Source organism: Danio rerio, chromosome 22 (assembly GCF_052040795.2).
Source record: "Danio rerio strain M-AB ecotype USA chromosome 22, GRCz13ab, whole genome shotgun sequence".
Lineage (NCBI taxonomy): Eukaryota > Metazoa > Chordata > Actinopteri > Cypriniformes > Danionidae > Danio > Danio rerio.
Genome location: NC_141042.1, coordinates 24,440,223 through 24,459,588, shown reverse-complemented (window position 1 = coordinate 24,459,588; position 19,366 = coordinate 24,440,223). Strand labels below are relative to the sequence as shown.

The window sequence follows — 19,366 nt, the reverse complement described above, 5'->3', positions numbered from 1 at the left end:
TCAGAGAGCTACACGGAGAGAGGGATTCAAGCCAATACCTTGAGACAACACACTTGTATATACATAATAGCACTATGACAACCTCTAATGGCCCGTTTTCACTGAGTCGGTACAGGTCACCTTTATCAGGCTTGCATTTCCACTGCCTAAAGGGTACTAATGGTACCCTTTTGATGGGCGTAGTGTATGACAGAAAGTTGCGTTCTACATCATTGTCGCTAAAGGAAATGTCAAAGTAAAACTGTACAGGTCGTTCATATATCATATGAGAAGCTTGGGTCGAAGCATAAACCAAAATGCTTGAATCATAGTTCGTTAATATATATAGGGCGAAGCAGTGGCGCAAGAAGGTCGCTGGTTCGAACCTCGGCTCTGCTGGCATTTCTGTGTGGAGTTTGGAATTGTGGAGTGTGGAGTTTTTAAATTGTCCGTAGTGTATGTGTGTGTGTGTGTTTGTGTGTGTGTGGATGTTTCCCAGAGATGGGTTGCGGCTGGAAGGGCATCCGCTGTGTAAAAACCTGCTGGATATGTTGGCGGTTCATTCTGATGTGGCAACCCCGGATTAATAAAGGGACTAAGCCGACAAGAAAATGAATGAATATATATATATTGCTGTTAGGTACCTTTTGATGGTGAAAATCTATCGAACCATACAATACTGTACCACTCAGTGAAAACGGGTCATTAGAGATTGTCATGGTGCTATTATGTGTGTTGTCTCAAGGTATTGGCTTGGATCCCTCTATCAGTGTAGTTCAATGAAATTTCCTTCCTTTTAATGAACAACAAGAAAAAAAGTCTGATTGATTAGATAAGTCAGAAAATTTGAGGAATTGCCCAGATGTGTTTAATATTAATAGGATTAAGTGTCTGTCTGAGTCTAACAACAGTAATCGTGACGTTACTAAAAATGGCACTAAAAAGCCAATCAAGCCATTTGGATAATCTAGTAAATCTTCCTCTTTTCCTAGATGGACAGCACGGCAGGTAAGTGGTTAGTAATGTTGCCTGAAAAATTCACGAAATGGGAGGATTTGGATCAGAAGCCGCTTGTCTGGAGAGTATTGAATGGGCCAATGAATGAAATGAATTGGCAGCGTAAACTTGCACAGGTGTGCTGCATTGCCAATTATCCCAGCATATAAGCACACCTGGAGCGAGCAAACGCCATCCTTTTCGCTTTAGATCCTTTCTGAGTGAGTCGACGAGGGTTCCTCTTGCTGATCAGCACTTCAGAGTGAAGAAGTTTCTCTCGGTCCAGAGTGGGTTTTCGCAGTGGTAGACGGTCGAGCTGGGTTTCTCCTTTGCTTGCGGTTCTTTGGGTCCGGTCCTCCAGAGCGGTGCGTATTGTTGCAACTTTCCTAAAAGAGCAACACAGTCGTGCAGCACGTTCTTTTCAGGATGTTGCTCTGACTGTGCGTTTCTGGATGCGGGAGTGGACACGATCACTGCATTGCATGTTTGGGATCCAGCATGTTAATGCGGTGCTCGCGGGCGGTTCATGTCGTCATTGTGATGCCATGACCGTTGCACAGCTAAGATCGCGGCTAACTTTCGTAAGAGAGCGAGCCACCCCAGTTGCCTCCTGTTCTAAAAAAGCAGCGGGCGCTCGGGCAGATCTGAGGGTTCCAGTTGGAGAAAATCGTCCGCCCACGGACTCGCGGACCTCTCGCTCCTCACGGCGCTCCATCCAAGCTTTGGGCAGTGGGAGTGATCCGTCTAACCAGATGGGAGCTCTCACGCTCGCTGACACCAGAGATCAGATGTCCTCCGCGGCATCGGAGGGTGGGCTTTCACTGTCCGACGAAGATCCGGACCCGCTCGCCCCCTCCGGGCAGGTGACCGCCGTCAAATCGGATGCTGAAGCGGACATGTTAGCCATGCTTTCCCGGGCTGCTTCGGCCGTGGGGTTGGAGCTGGTTCATCCCCCAGCTCCGCGGCCGGACTGACTAGATGGGTGCTACGTAGAGGACCAGAAGGCGAAGCCTTCGAAGCCTCTCGTCCCCTTCTACCCGGAAGTGCACAGTAGGCTCACGCAGTCTTGGAGGGCACCTTTCTCTGCCCGTGCTGCGTGTCCCTCCGCCCTCACCGCCCTTGACGGCGGAGCTGCCAGGGTGTATGAGACGATCCCTGTCAGTGGAGCGCGCTATCGCGGTCCATCTTTGTCCGCGTGGCGCCTCTGCGTGGCGGGGTTTGCCCCGCCTCCCGTCCAAAGCCTGTAGGTAGTCTGCCTCCCTCAGAGCCAGAGCTTATAAGGCTGCGGGCCAGGCTGCTTCTGCTTTGCACGCGATGGCCACCTACCAGCCCTACCAAGCGCAGGCGCTGGCCGAGCTGCACGAGGGCGGGTCTAACCCAGGCTTACTACATGAGCTGCGCACCGCGACCGACTATGCTCTTCGGACTACTAAGTCCGCCGCGTGTGCGCTGGGCTCGAGGATCTTATAAACTCAGGGCTCTCTCCCAAGACAGCATGCCAAACATGCTTTATAACCAATGATCAGCTAAGTGTAAACTAGGGATGCTCAAAATAATCGATTAACCGTTAACCGAAAGGGTGCATTTGTGACCGATAAATGCTATCAGTTAAACGATTAAAATATTATTTTATATATTTTTAGTTTGGCTGCATAAGGGGCCGATTAAATGCGTCTTTGCGTTAAGAGGGGCATCTTTTGCATGCGGCTCATCCCAGAGCAGCAGTTTGTGTTGTCAAGACAACTAGAGAGAACTTTTTAAGAGCTTGGTTTCCGCTACATTCATTCTTCCATGGCAGGGACCAAAATGCATCCCGCCACGGCTACATTACCCATTCAAAACATTCAGTTATTGTTGTTGTTGTTTTTAATAGCGGATTATAAACGCATCAAAACGTATTAAAAGGTAAGTGGATTATAACAGAGCAAACTTTTCTGTAACCGTATAGTGCTGTGCGCTGTTTAATCTTTTGGTGTTACGTGCTGACTGACTGACAGGTGCGCGATGCGTGAGGCCAGCAAACACGCAGAAGCTTTCAGTTAAGATGAACACAGTTTATATAGTTATACTTTATTTAAAGATAAAGTATGACTCTGTATATAATCACTCTATCTTGCTGGAGTTTACAGCCGTTTCGCTTTACTTCAGGACGCATTAAAGCCGCTCTGAAGGTCTAATCGCTGTTTTAAGTTATCCAGAGCTGTATGAATGTACAAATCTTGAATATCACAATATTATTAAATATTACAATTGTAACAACAAAGACAGCAAAACTTTTGCACAATCGCTACCCAGCTGATTCAGTCGTTTCATAAGAGGACCGCGACTCTTCTCTTCTTTTTTCCTTGTCAACATAAAGGCAGTGAGGTGCGCCTAGCGTTTTTGGACTGAAAAAAAGCATGTTAGCTGTGGTCGGCCACTTGTTTTACTGCAAGACATACTTAACTTGCGGGACGATAACGTATAACCCGTGGCTACAGACACATTTGCCAAAGAAGCAAAATGGAAGAAGAATATTGCTGTTTGAAACAGACGTGTTGATGCCAAAAAAAGCGTTGATGTTGACCTGGATCTGCGTAATAAACACAACAAATAGGCTTTATTTTTTATTTTACAGCTTATAAAGCATGTATGCACATTAATGCAATATCATATTTAAACAACAAAACTGTTTACAAAAAGTCAACATATGCGCGCGTTGTCTTTTCATCACGCAGCACGCACTTGAACCGCGAGGGAGAGAAGGGAAACCATACATCAGGACATGTTCTTTAAAATAATGATTTCTATTAAAAATGTAAAAGGTTTTGTGATTATAATAATAACAGCGGGGCATTAAATAAATGCATATTTTCCGTGGAGCGAGGAAGGAGACTTTGAGGAAGTCTGCTATTTTATTTGACGGAAGAAAAAACATATGATTGGAAAAAAACAGCCTATGCCGGTTATTAAAAATAATCAGTCAGTGTTTTCAATTTGTAATATAAATTAATTATTTAAGTGGAAAATAATTTAGGGCAGTCCTATTTATTTTATTCATTTTATTTAGTTTAATCTGCTCTTCTGTGCTAAACACTGCAGGTGTGTGAAAATGCTTTGTTATGTTCTATTATTAATATGCTAGCATATAAAAATAAATCAGTATTTTAAAATGCAATATTTAATGTGTCAGACACAAAATAGACACGTCAATTTGTTTAATATAAAATTAATAGTAATCTGACCAGTTAATCGTTAATAACCGATTAATGAGCGCCGGTTGTCGGTTAGCAAAATTAACCGAAATGAGCATCCCTAGTGTAAACTCCTGAAATAATTTTTAACCATTTAACAGTAAAGCTAAACAAAAGCAAAATAAATTTCACACAATGCAAAAAACTAAGCAAATTAAAAAATAAATGATATAAGCAAATATATGTGCTAAACAAATACAAAGAAACATATCAATAAAACAAACAAAAAAAACCCACATACAAATAAATTTTCCTGACACAACGTAAAATAAATTAATAAAAAGCTAATTAAATTATTAGATGTGGACAAAACAGACAAAAACAAATAATTTGTATGGCAATAAACATACAAATAAACCATTAAAAAATGAAATAATTGTTATTTTATTTAGTTATTTAGTTATATTAGTTATGAGAAACAAATAACCAAATGTCCAAATAAATAAACAAGTAAAAAGTTATAAATAATTATAGCAATAAAAATAATAATAATAATAATAGTAATAATAATAATAATACGGTAATAATAAATAAGGTATTATTGTTAAAATAAACAAATGAATATGCAAATAGAGCAAACATAAATAAATAAACAAGTTAAAAAACAAGTAGTCAATAAAGATGTGCTTATTATGCTAAAAAAACTAAACAAAAAAAAAATAAATCACAACAATATAAAAAAAATAAATAAACAAATAAATAATCAGGCAAATAAACAATAAAAGTTTTGCCTGTATTTTAATATACAAACAAAACAAACATGAAGTGCAAAAAAACAAAACAAATGTATAAGCAATTTGACAGTTGGTTTTGCCCTTGTCATTACCCAATATTAGCCACCCTCTTATTCGACCTATTTGACAAATTTCTGACACATGCATTATGCATCTTGTAAATCAGGTATTTTATTTCTGAACCTTCTTGAAACCCCAAACCGCAGCAAACACGCAGACATGAAGGGACAGGGTCGGATCTCAATTAGGTCAGTTCCTGAGAATGTTTCAGATAAGCATTGTGAAAATAAGCAAGTGGATATTTATATATTCTCTTTGATGTGCGACCTCGGGGGAGAACCAAACCCCGCGCTGGCATATTTTGAGTTCAGCGATGGAATGTTGCGCATGTTTTTGTGTAACACTGGAAGTCTATTGCTAATGAGTCACAGGTGAGCTCAGCCTCGTCGTCTCACGTTTTCATGGTTATTTTTGGAGGTTATAACACATGGACACACACGGGCATTTTCTAACACAAACACACACTCAAACACACACTTATTGACTTGCATTTATAACGACATCTCTCAGAGTGACTCACGGGCTGTTTGCATAGATCTCAAAGCTGTAGTCACTACACAAACACTGATGGTTAATTACCCTAACATTACAGGACAGCCAAAGGTTTCGACATCATCACAAGGTGACCTCTGTGCCTTTTCAAATATTGTTTCATATTTCAAAGCAGGCTAATTGATTTTTTTAAGGTGCAAAAAGAGACATCTCAGATATCTTTCGCAGAATTCTAGCCAGAAATCCATATTTCAAGAGCCGCAGGAAAGCTGAAAACTTGCTGTATTGCTTTTCAAATCGACCTCTCGGCATCTGAACTTTTTACAGGTCTTGTGTACATGTGGATAGTGTTGCCCTGAGGTTCTCAAAGCACAAATGCAGATTTCATTAAGGTCATGTCCTTACCAATTACTGGGAACAAACTACACTGTAAAACCCAACAGTCAACTTTATCAAATGAAATAAGTGGTTACCTCAAAATTTACCTAAAGTTAATTCTACTCATTTGAAGAGTTTTGAACTCAGCGTTAAAGGTATAGAAGTTAATTAAATATCTCATTACTTCAATTTAAATGTAGTAAGTTCACAGTACTCATACAGATTTGTTTTTTAACTCAAATAATTTGTTGAAATTGGTCCTCCCTTCGTCTGCTACCCAGGCTTTTCTGTCCATTCACTGTCCAATCAATTAAAGGTAAAGACCCCCCCAAAAATAAAAATTATAAAAATGAAGATAAACATGTATTTTTGTTATTGAAATTTTTGGGTGAACTATCCCTTCAAATGTTTTTTTTTTTTTTTAATCTATAGTATATTTTATGTGTGGTATTTTTTTTACAACAAGACATTAATTATTCATTCACTCACTCATTTTCCTTAGGCTTAGTGCCTTTATTCATCAGGGGTCGCCACAGTGGAATGAACCGCCAATGAACTGACTGTGGGGGAAACCGGAGTACGCGGAGGAAACTCACACGAACACGGGGAGAACATGCAAACCACAAGGTAATGCCAACTGGCCCAGCCGGGGCTCGAACCAGCAACCGTTTTGCTGTGTGGCGACAGTGCTAATCACTGAGCTACTGTGTCGCCTGCTTCATTAATTAATGTTAAATCATTTATTAACTAACATGGATTCAAAATGATCTTGTTTAGCATTTATTAACTGCAGTTAATTACACTACAAATGCATTATTAAAATCGAAAATTGTACAAAATTTAACATTAGTTAATGGAATTCTTCGATAGTTAATATAGTTAATGTAATTTTTTTATTACAAAGATGAATAAATACTGCAATAAATATTAGTCAGTAAAGTACATTAACTAACATTAACTAATTTGTGTTAATTACATTTACTTATGTACATATTTTTTCCATCAATAAATTATTGTATTATACACTAGTTCTAAGTGTTGTCGTTTGTCAGTTACCAGCGATCTAATCCTTGCAGATTGAAAGTAAACTCAGAGATTGCATAGATCTACATATCTGCCGGTATATGGACTACAAGATCCAGTCATGATTGCTAACACACACAGCTAAAGCTGTTCAAAACTGATGACATGGACTTTAAAAGCAGCACACACACACACACTAGTGGCTGAGTCTTCTAATGTAAAGCAGACTATGCAGCTAATATTATCATTTATTTAAAATACAAAACATGTTTTCGATTTAGAAAAATGGTTTGGAATAATTTTATAATGGTTTGATTTTGGGGTAGGACTGACCATTATCGAGGCGTCAAAACTGCAATTCTTTCTTAATAAATAGAAAAACATACACATATCCCTCATATGATTACAGAGCAACATTAAAACCCATCATGATTCCTAATCCAGTCTTGACTTCACAGTCAGATCCTTTTTTATGTATTCCTGAAGAAGATTACCGGATGTTTCTTGCAGCTCTGTAAATAATTCATAACTTTGAGGTCTTACATATTTGTTATATATACAGTACATATTATGGGACATGACTAGGCCCACATGGAATCTGTAGATTTTAGCCAATCATTCAGTCTAATTATTTACAAGTGTAAATTTGTTCTTGTTCATTTTTATTAATTTCAGTAATATTATTGACTAATATAAAAATGTTCCTTTGATTTATTTACAATAGTTTGTAAAGTATTATTTTCTGTCTTTTAGTAGATATATTAAATGAGACTTGCTTTGCTTAACAAAAGTGGATCTAGTTGAATTTTCATTGTAAACATTAAATAAAAGTTGAAAAGCTTTTTTTAAATTGAATTTATTACGTTTTTAGTTTTGATACTCCCAAAACAGTTTGCATAAATCCGCAGATTTTATTTTATTTTATTTTATTTTTTACAAAATTCTCTGCAGAAATAGCAAAAAAAGTCCACTGATTCTATCTGGCCCTAGATATGACCTATTAATGAAACCAAATGTTAAAGGGGTCCTGTTATGACCCTTTTTACAAGATGTAAAATAAATATCTAATGTCCTTAGAGTGTGTATGACAAGTTTCAAGTCAAAAACTATATTGTTTTACTCTTTAACTGTCCCTTTTAAGCTTTGATCCTGAATTTTGGTGACTGTCACTTTAAATTCAAATAAGATTGTGCTGCCAGCCCTGTTTTGAAAAGAGGGCGGAGCTACAAATGCATCATCATAACAGCAGATTCAAAAATGGCTGCTACTCAGGGCTGTCTATGCTAATGAGGAAGAGATGGGTGCTAATGGGCGGGGCTTTCTCCCTCTGATGACACCTACAAAGGGAGAATGTCAATCAAAGTGTTTCTGCAGGCTGCTTTAATGATGTGTGACTATACAAAGTAGAACTAATTAATTTTTACCATAAGAGACTGGCTATATTCACATACTGTTGCCACACAACACCCCCAATAAAAGAGATTTTAGCATAATAGGTCCCCTTTAATGAAGAAAAACTAATAAATCGTGAGAAGAAAAAAAAGCATCAAGATTAAAGAGTTAGTTTTTGCATCAGTGAACTGTTTGAAATGATATGTCGTTTGTCCTGCGGTAATGCATCCGACTGCCTGAAGTTATGACTGATGGACCAGTCACCCTTTCTGCCACGAAAGGCAATAATGCATTGATTATGCTGAATAATCAAATTATTCATTCAACAATCAACGGCTGCTGGCAGGCAGATACGCTTTCGTGTACCACAAGAATTGTGCCAGAGGCAACATTGCATATTTATGGACTAATCACAAGATTATGTCGCATGCATGCCACCAAAAGTAAATAAATAAACATACTTTTTCAAGGTATTAAAGCCAAATAAGCAGAAAACAACAGCATAAATTTCATATTCGATGTCATACTGATCAAAACATTCATTTATCTGTGGAAAAAGTCACTTTATCAGGTGTATACTTGCAATTTTTTATGTGTATATTTAACATATTTTACAATCATTAATATTATGTATATTATATATCATGTATCGAAGAAATGTGTGCATATAACCCATTGGGCCATCCATTGTCGAACTATGCTTTTAAGAAAACTACCATTTAAAAATCATCTTCAACCAGCCAAAGTGGCTAGTGGAGGTGGCTGTCTAACCGGCCACAGCTGAACTCTATACTGCATTTGGTGGGTTGGCAGGTGCTTTTGTCAAGCCCTGATTTTTAAGTGAAGTTTCACAAACTAAAGCTACGGTCACACTAGAGTTTGAGCTTGCGAAATTCTGTTGTTCGGTGCTGCGAAAAGGGGCGGGATTAAACAAGACAATTAGACATTTCAAAAAGTGAACGATTGTTCCATATTTTAAATTACTGTCCAGAAAGATCGTGTTTTGATCCTCGATTGGTCTCACGCAGTCGATTTCGCAGGTCAGAGTTCACCAACCTTGAACTTTCCATTGCAGCGATCTGCAAAACTTGCTGCATGAGCTTGCATTTTCAGTCTGACGCATTCCCGTGCGTATGAATGGAAGTCTGTGGGGAGAAAAGTGCAGTGTGACTGCAGCTTAACTTCGAGAGGATCAATCACGTAATATGAGCTGTTCTCTCATCTGTAATCATGAGTAAGCCAATCAGATCAATCCAAACACTCTATAAGTAGCCTGTCTAAAACTACACCCTTATCTTTATTTTCCGAAGAAACCCCTTATCCACCCCATCTCCCCCTTTCCTCCTTTAACAGGGCGAGCTCTCAAGAACTACATGATCTCGTATGCCTTACATGCTCATTGATTGAGCGGGAGCCCTGGGCTTCATTATCTCTGAGCTTAGGGTTCTCTCCCGGGACAGCATGTCAAACCAGCTATTATTATCAAGCAATATCTAAGCGTGAACTCTTGAATATTGGATAAAATTTAATCTATCAACACAAATTTTATTTGTGTGTGTACCTATTTTACTAATTTTTTAAGATTTAATATTATTTTTATGGTTCTTCTGAATGTGCCAGTTTAGTTTCAGTTTAAAACAAAATTCAGATTTTTTTATTACAATGTGTTAAAAGTCAGAGAGACAGAGAGAAACAATATGAGTGAAGGACCAGCATTCAGCTGTACGTGTACGACCCAGACACAGACCAAGCAGACACTACTGTTGAGAAATCAATACTCGTGATGTGCTAGAATATGGATTAACTGGATTAACTTTGACTGAGGGTATAAGGCAAGTTAGTTATTTCCAAAGGAGAGACGCATACGCGAGGCAACGAGCTCACAGTTTACAGCCGCACCTAGATGAGATGACAGGGAGCTTCTGTGACCAGGGGAAATGCAAGCGGCTGAAGTTTAGGGAAGACGCGATGAAAAGTACACATTTGCAAACCCACCTAAAGTTACAAACATTGGCGCTGATGAGAGCAATCATGTGGTGAATGTTGATCCGCCAGCTGAAATCAATCGAGTGTTTTTAGAGATAGTGCTGAAAGACTCGGTGGATCAGCAGTTTTTAATGGGCTGAATCTCAATACGCTGCATTCACTATGTCTTCAGCACAAATGGCCGCTAAATGTAAAATTTATGTTGCTCATTCGCTGGAAAACAAAGGAAGCCTAATGAGCCTTACATCTAAAAATAGAGCAAGGTTGTTTCTTTGGTGACATCGCTTTGACTACCATGCTAAAAATGGCGGAAGTGAAACAACAAATTGAGGATATGGTAATGTGCGACTGTCAATTAATATTGGTGGGCGAGAGGACCGCACTCCTACGACAAGTTGCGGTCGGTCTCAAAACCGAAAAAAAAAAGGACTGGATGTGTTTATGTCATGCTCCTTGAAAAAAAACGATAACAACAAGGATCCAAGATGCAAGGTCTTTAAATGACTGGTGAGTAACCGACAGTTTAAAAAATAGAACAAAAACAGAAAGATAAGTGCAGAGCTGTAAAGGAAAACCAATGAAGTCCAGATCGGTTTAGCTCTCTGGAACAGCTGGCAGATCCAATAAACGCAGTACAATAAACGATAACGAACTGACAAGATGCAAAGAACACCACGCACCTATATATAGGAAAGATAATTAGCCACAGCTGAAACCAATGAAACAGTCACATGATCAAAGCAGAATACTACTACACCGCAAATGAATGAGGCGAAACAAACAGGAAGTGCACACAGCCTGTAACCGTGACATGTTTATATCACCCTAATATGACGGTCTATACATTACACCAACACACGTCTGTCCAAACAGCTTGAAAAGTAGATTTTTCACCATAGGTGCCCTTTAAAATTAAATAGAACTTATTTTCAATGGTGCAGCATAATACAAGCAGTATTTGGTGTGTAAAAATTTTAAAAACTGTGAGGTAAAAAATAATGATTCAAATGACGCAACCATTTCATGAATTCACCTCACAGTATTGTCATTGATGTCTTCAAAGGAAGGCTATTTATTCTTTCATTCCGAGGCTACGTTGTAAGCTAAATTTAATTTGCATTTCTCTCCAGCAGTCACAAGTCGTGTCTCCATTCACTCCTAAGATAAGTTGAAAAATATTTAATTTCACGCCTTTTACGACGCCAAGAATAGAGCCGAGGACATGTTTCATCAATTTGCAGCTTCACATCTCTGCTTTTGAATTCTGCCCGAGTTCATTGTAGCGTTTCTCAGCTGAGTGTTTGTTCATTTCGAATGCACTCACTCCAGGCAGACGTCTGGATGCTTGAATGGTGCCATCTGTTGAGTCAGCAGCACGGAAACATTCAAAATGCAGAGGCTGCAGCACAACACTCGTCAACTGGAAAGCTCAGCCACGTTACGTCAATATGATTAGTTTGGAATCATTTCCTCTGGTAAATGCGGGACACCCACAATGATTTACCTTTCGATTGCCCCGTAATGAGAAAACAAGGTCTTCGTTGGCTGAATGACAATTGGTAGTAGACCTCACAGAATCCCTCAGCACCACAGTAGACATTAACAATCAAAACAAACTGTTCTAATATCACTCTAAGGAAAATACATTCAAAAATTAAATGCTGTATTATTTATTTTGGGTTCTGATGTCATTTGTATTCCAACTGTGTTGTTGTTACGTGTAGTGTTCACTTCTGCCCGTAATTATTACTTTCAATTGATCTTGTTTTACTTTTTCTCTTTTCATTTTCTATTGGTTGATTTGGTGATGTCAAACTTCTCACTCTCACTCATTCCTCCATGCCATCACAATTTTTCGATGGCTTTATTGCTGTGTTACAAAGTACCATTACGTGCCTAAAAATGTAGTGCGAGTAAACGTACCTGTCGTAAGTATTACTCAAAGTATGAGTAAAAAGTAGACTTTCAAAAGTACTCAAGAGTAGTGAGTATTATGCTGTAAAAAGCTGATGCATTTACTTAACATTCTGTAAACTTAACATTCTGTAGTGCATTTAGCGCAAACAACATCAAAAGATGTTAATCTTAGGTTTGATTTAGGTTGTGAGGTCCAAAATTCAAGTCTAGACAGCGTTTAAGGGCAACATTATTTTGATGTCCAGAAATGACGTCAAATAAAGTTAATATTTGGTTAATTTTAAGTTGTTTTACAAAGCCACCAAAATCCAACATTGAGCCAACACCCTTAACCAAATTCTGACATTTATTCAACAGAATGCAACGTTTGATAAACGTCATAGTGGTAACATCCACACAACATCCACAAACATCACTAGACATAGATATTTGGTTGATTTTAGGTTGGACATTGACGTCGGCCTGACACTGAGTTGCTGACACTCAGAGGTGGGTAGTAACGAGTTACAACTACTTCGTTACATTTACTTGAGTAAAATTATTGGGTAACATGTACTTTTTGAGTACATTTAAATATGTGTACTTTTACTCAATTATCAGAGAAAAATCATCACTCTTACTTCACTAAATTTCGTGGCATTCCTCTGTTACAGTCAAATGATAATAAAAATTATCCATATGTTTTGTTTGCAAATATCACGAGGCGCTGCATTGGAGAGGTTGTGTCACGAGAGGTTGCCATAGAGTCACATCTCCCACTTTCGGTTAGGGCGCCCGTGTTATACTGCAGTCACACCATGGCCATCTGCAGTTCCAAGAAGGACGATCATGCAGTCTGTGCAGTAAGTTTTATCGGACAAGGTCACCCGGCCTTAAGTTCAGTCTGTTTTCACTCCAAGATGTCAACAAGAATAGTCTGATAATGCGATGCATGCACAATGTACATTAAACTGACATCGCAGCATATACATGAATTCCAGCTCCAACCTGAAAAAAAATGGTGGTAAGTGTCTAAATTATCCCATTTTGAACCCTATTAATGGTAACTATGCAGGCCCGTAGCCAGGGGGCTTCAGGTGGTTGGAAAAACCCACTCCTCAATGACAAAGGTCAAGAATTTGTCTCATACATGAGCTTATTTGCCTTATTTTGACTGCTATGTCATCATAAATAGTGAAATTAATTTATTGAAAAAGGCTTTAAGACCAGTGTAAATCCTATAGTAAAATTTATTTGAAAACTAATTTGGTTATTTTTGCTATTTTGCTATTTGCTAATATTTTGGTACAATAAATGTGTCATTACGATGACGACCTAATAGGCTAATCCAGCTAAAATAGTGCTTAAAATGCCACTAAAATGCAGTATTTAAATCTCATACATTGTAAATGAGGTAAATATCTGCAAGAAAGGTCCACATTTAAAAAAAAAAAAAAACTTATAACAGGCTGGCTACGGGACTGCTTTGGAATAACCGAGTAGCTGTTAAATGGAATAACAGATTGTCCCAGTACATATTAGTCACTTAGTGTCCCGGAGATGGGTTGCGGCTGGAAGGGCATCTTCTGCGTAAAAAGGTGCTGGATAAGTTGGCGGTTCATCCTGCTGTGGCGACCCCAAATTTATTCAGGGTCTAAGCCGAAAAAAGAAAATGAATGAATATTAGTCATTCAGGCTGTTAATCCTTAAAAAATGTAACATTTAAACGTTATTTTTAACATAAAATCATAAAATGGTTTATATATATATATATATATATATATATATATATATATATATATATATATATATATATATATATATATATATATAATTAGCTCCATGTATATTTTTCCCATTATGTTTAACAAAATTTTTTTTAACACATTTCTATACATAATAGTTTTAATAACTCATTTCTAAAAACTGATTTGATTTATCTTTGTCATGATGACAGTAAATAATATTTGACTAGATATTTTTCAAGACACTAGTATTAAGCTTAAAGTGACATTTAAAGGCTTAACTATGTTAACTATGTAACTATGTTATTAGGTTAAAGTTAGAGTAATTAGGCAAGTCATTAAGGATGGTTTGTTCTGTAGACAATCAAAAAAATATTGCTGAAGGGGGCTAATAATATTGACCTTAAAATGGGTTTAAAATTATTAAAAACTGAGAAACTGTGAAACTGTGAAAATTTCAATCTGTTAAACATCATTTGGGAAATATTTGAAGAAAAAAATCCGGAGGGCGAATTATTTTGACAAACTATATATATATATTTGTGTGTGTGTGTGTGTGTGTGTGTGTGTGTGTGTGTGTGTTTGTTTGTGTGTGTGTGTGTGTGTGTGTTTGTGTGTATGTATATACACACACACAGTTGACATATTTAATTTAAAAAAAAAAAAATATATATATATATATATGAGCAATTCCATGAAAATGTCAACCTTGCCATGAAAAGAAAAATGTTTTCACCAAAATAGCGAAACCGTTTCTACATTTTTTGCGCAGGCAAGTGTTTTACAGTACTTTAACAATACTTAAAAATGTCTCTGTCAATGTTTTCAAACTATTATATTTGATTTACCAAAGTCAAACAAATGGCAATTTCACATCCATCACATCCATAACGAAAAAGTGTCACATCCATAAAGCTTTTCCCTCAAAAATGCAATTATGTCAAAATAAAATAAAATCAATCAGTTTTGTTCTATAAAGAGCCTACTCTTATCCTTTTGTTGAGCATTATTTATTTTGGGTTGTGTAGTTTAATTCACAGAATTTCTACGAAATATGTTGTATACTGTAAACTCGCAGACTTTTTTTTGTCACATCCATAACGCTTGTTTATTTTCCTCATTTAAAGTATAAAAATGTTCACAGATTGAATTTTTTTGATCCCATAACTCTGTGGTTAGTTGTTTTGGAAAATATAAATAGATGGTTCAATATAATGTTAACGTATACTTTCTCTGCGAATTTATGTTTTGAATTTTTACTGCAAATGTCACATCCATAACGCTGGAATCAGCCATATATATATACATATATATATATATATATATATATATATATATATATATATATATATATATATATATATATATATATATATTATTATTATTATTTTTTTTTTTTAATTTTATTATTTTATTTATTTATTTATTTTTTTATTAAATATGTCAACTGCCAACATTAAACCCTGAAATTAAGAACAATGTCACCATTTAGTAGAAACTGTGTGAATGGAATGTTAGTTATGGGCTTTACTTTAATCCGTAAATAGCTTTACTTTGGAAACCTAATGTGATTAAAAATCGCAAGCATATCTAGCACAATTCATTCACAAAGTCTTTGCCACAAAGTCCATTCATGTGCTTGTCAAGAGAGAGGGCGGGACCATCTCAAGTTTTTTAGAGCTTATTGGATGTTGACGCTTCTCCTTTCAGCTATTGGCTCAAAGGAGTGTCAATTAAAGGTGCAAAAATGGCCGGCGGCCATTTTGTTGACCAAATCACCAGTGTTATGACTGGAGACGCTACTCTGTTGAATTCACTACAACGAGTAGTTTGGATGATAGTTTGGATGAACATGGATGTTTATCAATGTATAAATATGTTGTGGACTAATGTTTTAAGGATTGGATTTCCTGAACCCTTGCTTGAGAGGTGAGTCATTCTATTCACGCTACATTCGTCTTTCGAAAGAAACATGTTTAATCTTTGTTGCAGTTTGCGAGGCTTCCCTTTAAAAGTGTTATGTACATTACCGCAGGTGCACCGCTAGGAAATCGGTGAGAGTTCGGCTTGGATCACCAGTGTCTTAAGAGTTTAGGCGGAGTTTGTGGACAGTGATCGAGTTTTGACTGTGATCTTGCTGGAGGATTGGGTTGAAGACACAGAGATTGCGTTGTGTGAGGCAGTTTGAAGTGGAAGGTTGAGATATTGTTGAAATTGTTGGATTTATAGTTGGAGATGTAGTTGTTGTTGTTGTGTTCTTCAAATCGAAGATGGCTGTAGTGAGAAACACTGGCTCTTTATAGTGGGTTAGGACTGGCCTGATTGGTGGATTATACGTAGCTAATGTAAAACTGTGTTCAATCATAATCACGTGATCCTCTTGAAATTAGTTTATAAATATTCTCACTAATTTCTGTCTTGAACACAACAGTTTTTTTCCCCTTTACTGCTTTTAATGCAATAATAACAAACACATACACTTTTTAAACATGTTTTGACTATCAGTTAAAAATAGTGTTTGGGACATTTCATATGCTGCAAAACAGTTGCAAGATGACACTGTATGTCTGTAACAAAGTATAAAATGTAAGACATAAAAGCTAAAACGTGCTGTATGTTGCCACTAAGCCCTAGGAGGTCATTAAAGGGAGTAACAGAAAAAAAAAGAAAAATACAAACCATAATGGCAATATCATCCATTATCAAAGCTATTCAATCATTCATTCATTCATCCATTCAGTTATTCCTTTTCTTTTCGGCTTAGTCCCTTTTTTAATCCAGAGTCATCACAGCGGAATGAACCACCAACTTATCAAGCACATGTTTTACGCAGCAGATGCCCTTCCAGCTGCAACTCATCTCTGGGAAACATCCATACACACTCATTCACACTCATACACTATGGACAATATAGCTTACCTAATTCACCAGTACCTCATTTCAGTGGACTGTGGGGTAAACCAGAGAACACCTAGAAAACCCACGCGAACGCGGGGAGATCATGCAAACTCCACTCAGAAACGCCAATTGACCCATCAGAGGCTCGACTTAGTGAACTTCTTGCTGTACAGCGACAGCACTACCAACTGCACCACTGCGTTGCCTCAAAGCTGTTCAAATGGACAAAAAATAATCATTTGTAAAAATTGACCTGCATTATGCAGAGTTTTGCTCATTTACAGTCAACATCTCTTATTAAATCAGGAATTAATTTAAAGTCTCTTTTCTCTTGTATTTGCAATAATACATATGTAACTGCATTAGCTCATTGCAGCAAAATGCAGGAAACACCAGACAAATTTACACTACATGAATATAACATTTTCCCTTTGTCTCTTGATCAGTAAGAGTCTTTTTATTTGAAAATGCCATAACAGCCTATTAGTGATGATTTTTTTTTTACATTGATTATTATTATTTTTTTTTTACATTTTATCTCCCATCAGTATCAGGCAAATAATAAACATATACAGTCGAAATCAGAAATATTAACCCCCTGAATTATTAGACCCCTGTTTATTTCCCCCCAATTTTTGTTGAACAGTGATTTTTTTATACACATTTCTAAACAAAATAGTTATAATAACTCATCTCTAATAACTGATTTATTTTATCTTTGCCATGATGACAGTAAATAATATTTGATTAGATATTTTTCAAGACACTTCTATGTTGCTTAAAGTGACATTTAAAGGCTTAACTAGGTTAATTAGTTTAACTAGACAGGTTAGGGTAATTAGGCAGGTTATTGTAAAATGATGGTTTGTTCTGTAGACTATCACAAAAAAAATAGCTTAAAGGGGCTAATAATCTTGAACTTAATATGTTTTTTTTTAATTAACAATAATTATTAAAAAATCGATCCTTAAATCTTTAAGTATAAATTTAAAAAACACCCACACATAGAATTTTTTGTGTGTTGAAATTACGTATACTGTTGTCAGTAGGCCACCTCGCCATTGTTTGACTGCAGATTATTAATAATTCACTGAATAAGACACCTTTGTTCATTAATTCATCTGTTGTTGTCATGGCGGATGTCTTGTAGGATCACAATGCTATATTTTCTAAAGTCATCTGCCTATACCATGGACATCTGCAAGCTAAACTGATTATTTTAAACATTAAGTGAAATCATTTGTAAAAAAAAATTAAAAATAACACAACAACAAAAAAAATTAAAAACATTTTTGCTTTGGAAACGAAATATTTTCTTCCTCTGTCGATTAGCATTACGTATAAACCGCTTAACGTCATAATAAAATATTTAGCATGGTTTAAAGCTCCTGTTTTGAAGTAATTAAATCTCTTTCTGTAGGCATATCTCTCAGCTTTTAATTTCCCTGCTGCTTTCATTGTAGATTGTTTTAAGAAGCGAGCATTAAATCATGACTAAATCTGGAGTCACTGCAGTTGTTCATAACAAAATCCTAATCAGACTATTTACAAAGGAACGACACAAAAAGCACAGTGTCACTAAATAGCACCATCTTAAAAAAGTGTACTCTAAATAGCAGTGACTTCGACAAATGGAACTTAATCTATAAAACTACATGCAAAAGTGCTGCACTTATTCACCACTGTGTGTCTTATTGATTTCCATTGATTTCAGTTTGCCATTTAACACATACTGCAAGCTCAAGCAAAAGGAAACATCCAGATCTAAACTCTTCTGCAGCAGAGTGCTACTCTTCCAATGCGCAGCAGAGCATCATGGTTCATATTAGGACCTCATGTTCCACCATTCTTTGTGATGAGTTCCCCAGGGCTTTGTACTGAGTCCGCTGCTGTTCACCTTCCGACCCTAGACTGCATTGCTCAACATTAAAGCATAACATCATTAACTTTTCCTTAGCAGAGTTATTGGACTCATCGCCCAGAATGAGATGGCCTAGTGCAACAACAACTCTTGCTATAATGGCAACAAAACAAAACTGATGATTGTTGACTGCACTGCTCTTGAATTACAGCAGTGTGGTATTGGACGTGCTCATAGTTTCAAAGTCAAGATACTGTTTTCAGTTGGTATTAACACACATTTAAATGCATCGCTGTGATCAGATGTGTTCAGACTTCCTTGGGACTCATTCCTATATTTCATTTACTAGATTCAAGTACTAAGCCAACTAATGCACATCATGAGTAAGCAGGAAAGCAAGTGAATGAAAAGAGAGTGGATGGAAACTTGATTATGGTGGATTGAGAAAGCCAACATATTGTTATGCTGCATAAACTTAATATTCTTCTGTATGCTTCTTCTTAGACTGTTTTAAGAACACATATCCCCCTAGACTGTTCATACTACAACCTCCAAACTAACTCTAAACCTCCAAACCATACTGAATTAAGTTGCTTTATCTTTTCCAACTGATCCGACTTACAGTTTTCCGAAAACTGTCCCGGAAATGTAGAAAAAGTCCCATTGACTTAACATTGGACCAAACTTTGTGAC

The 19,366-nt window shown here is 36.8% G+C and overlaps 1 protein-coding gene across 1 annotated transcript in view; it reads left to right on the top strand.

Moving 5' to 3' along the window:
• Window positions 1-15,702: 15,702 nt before the first annotated feature.
• The window catches only part of LOC147838501 (complement factor H), a 67,554-nt gene continuing 63,890 nt past the window's right edge, over window positions 15,703-19,366 (top strand). The window contains exon 1 of the mRNA XM_087304394.1: window positions 15,703-15,843. The gene's annotated coding sequence lies outside the window, so the exon portion shown is untranslated. The remainder of the gene's footprint in view (window positions 15,844-19,366) is intronic.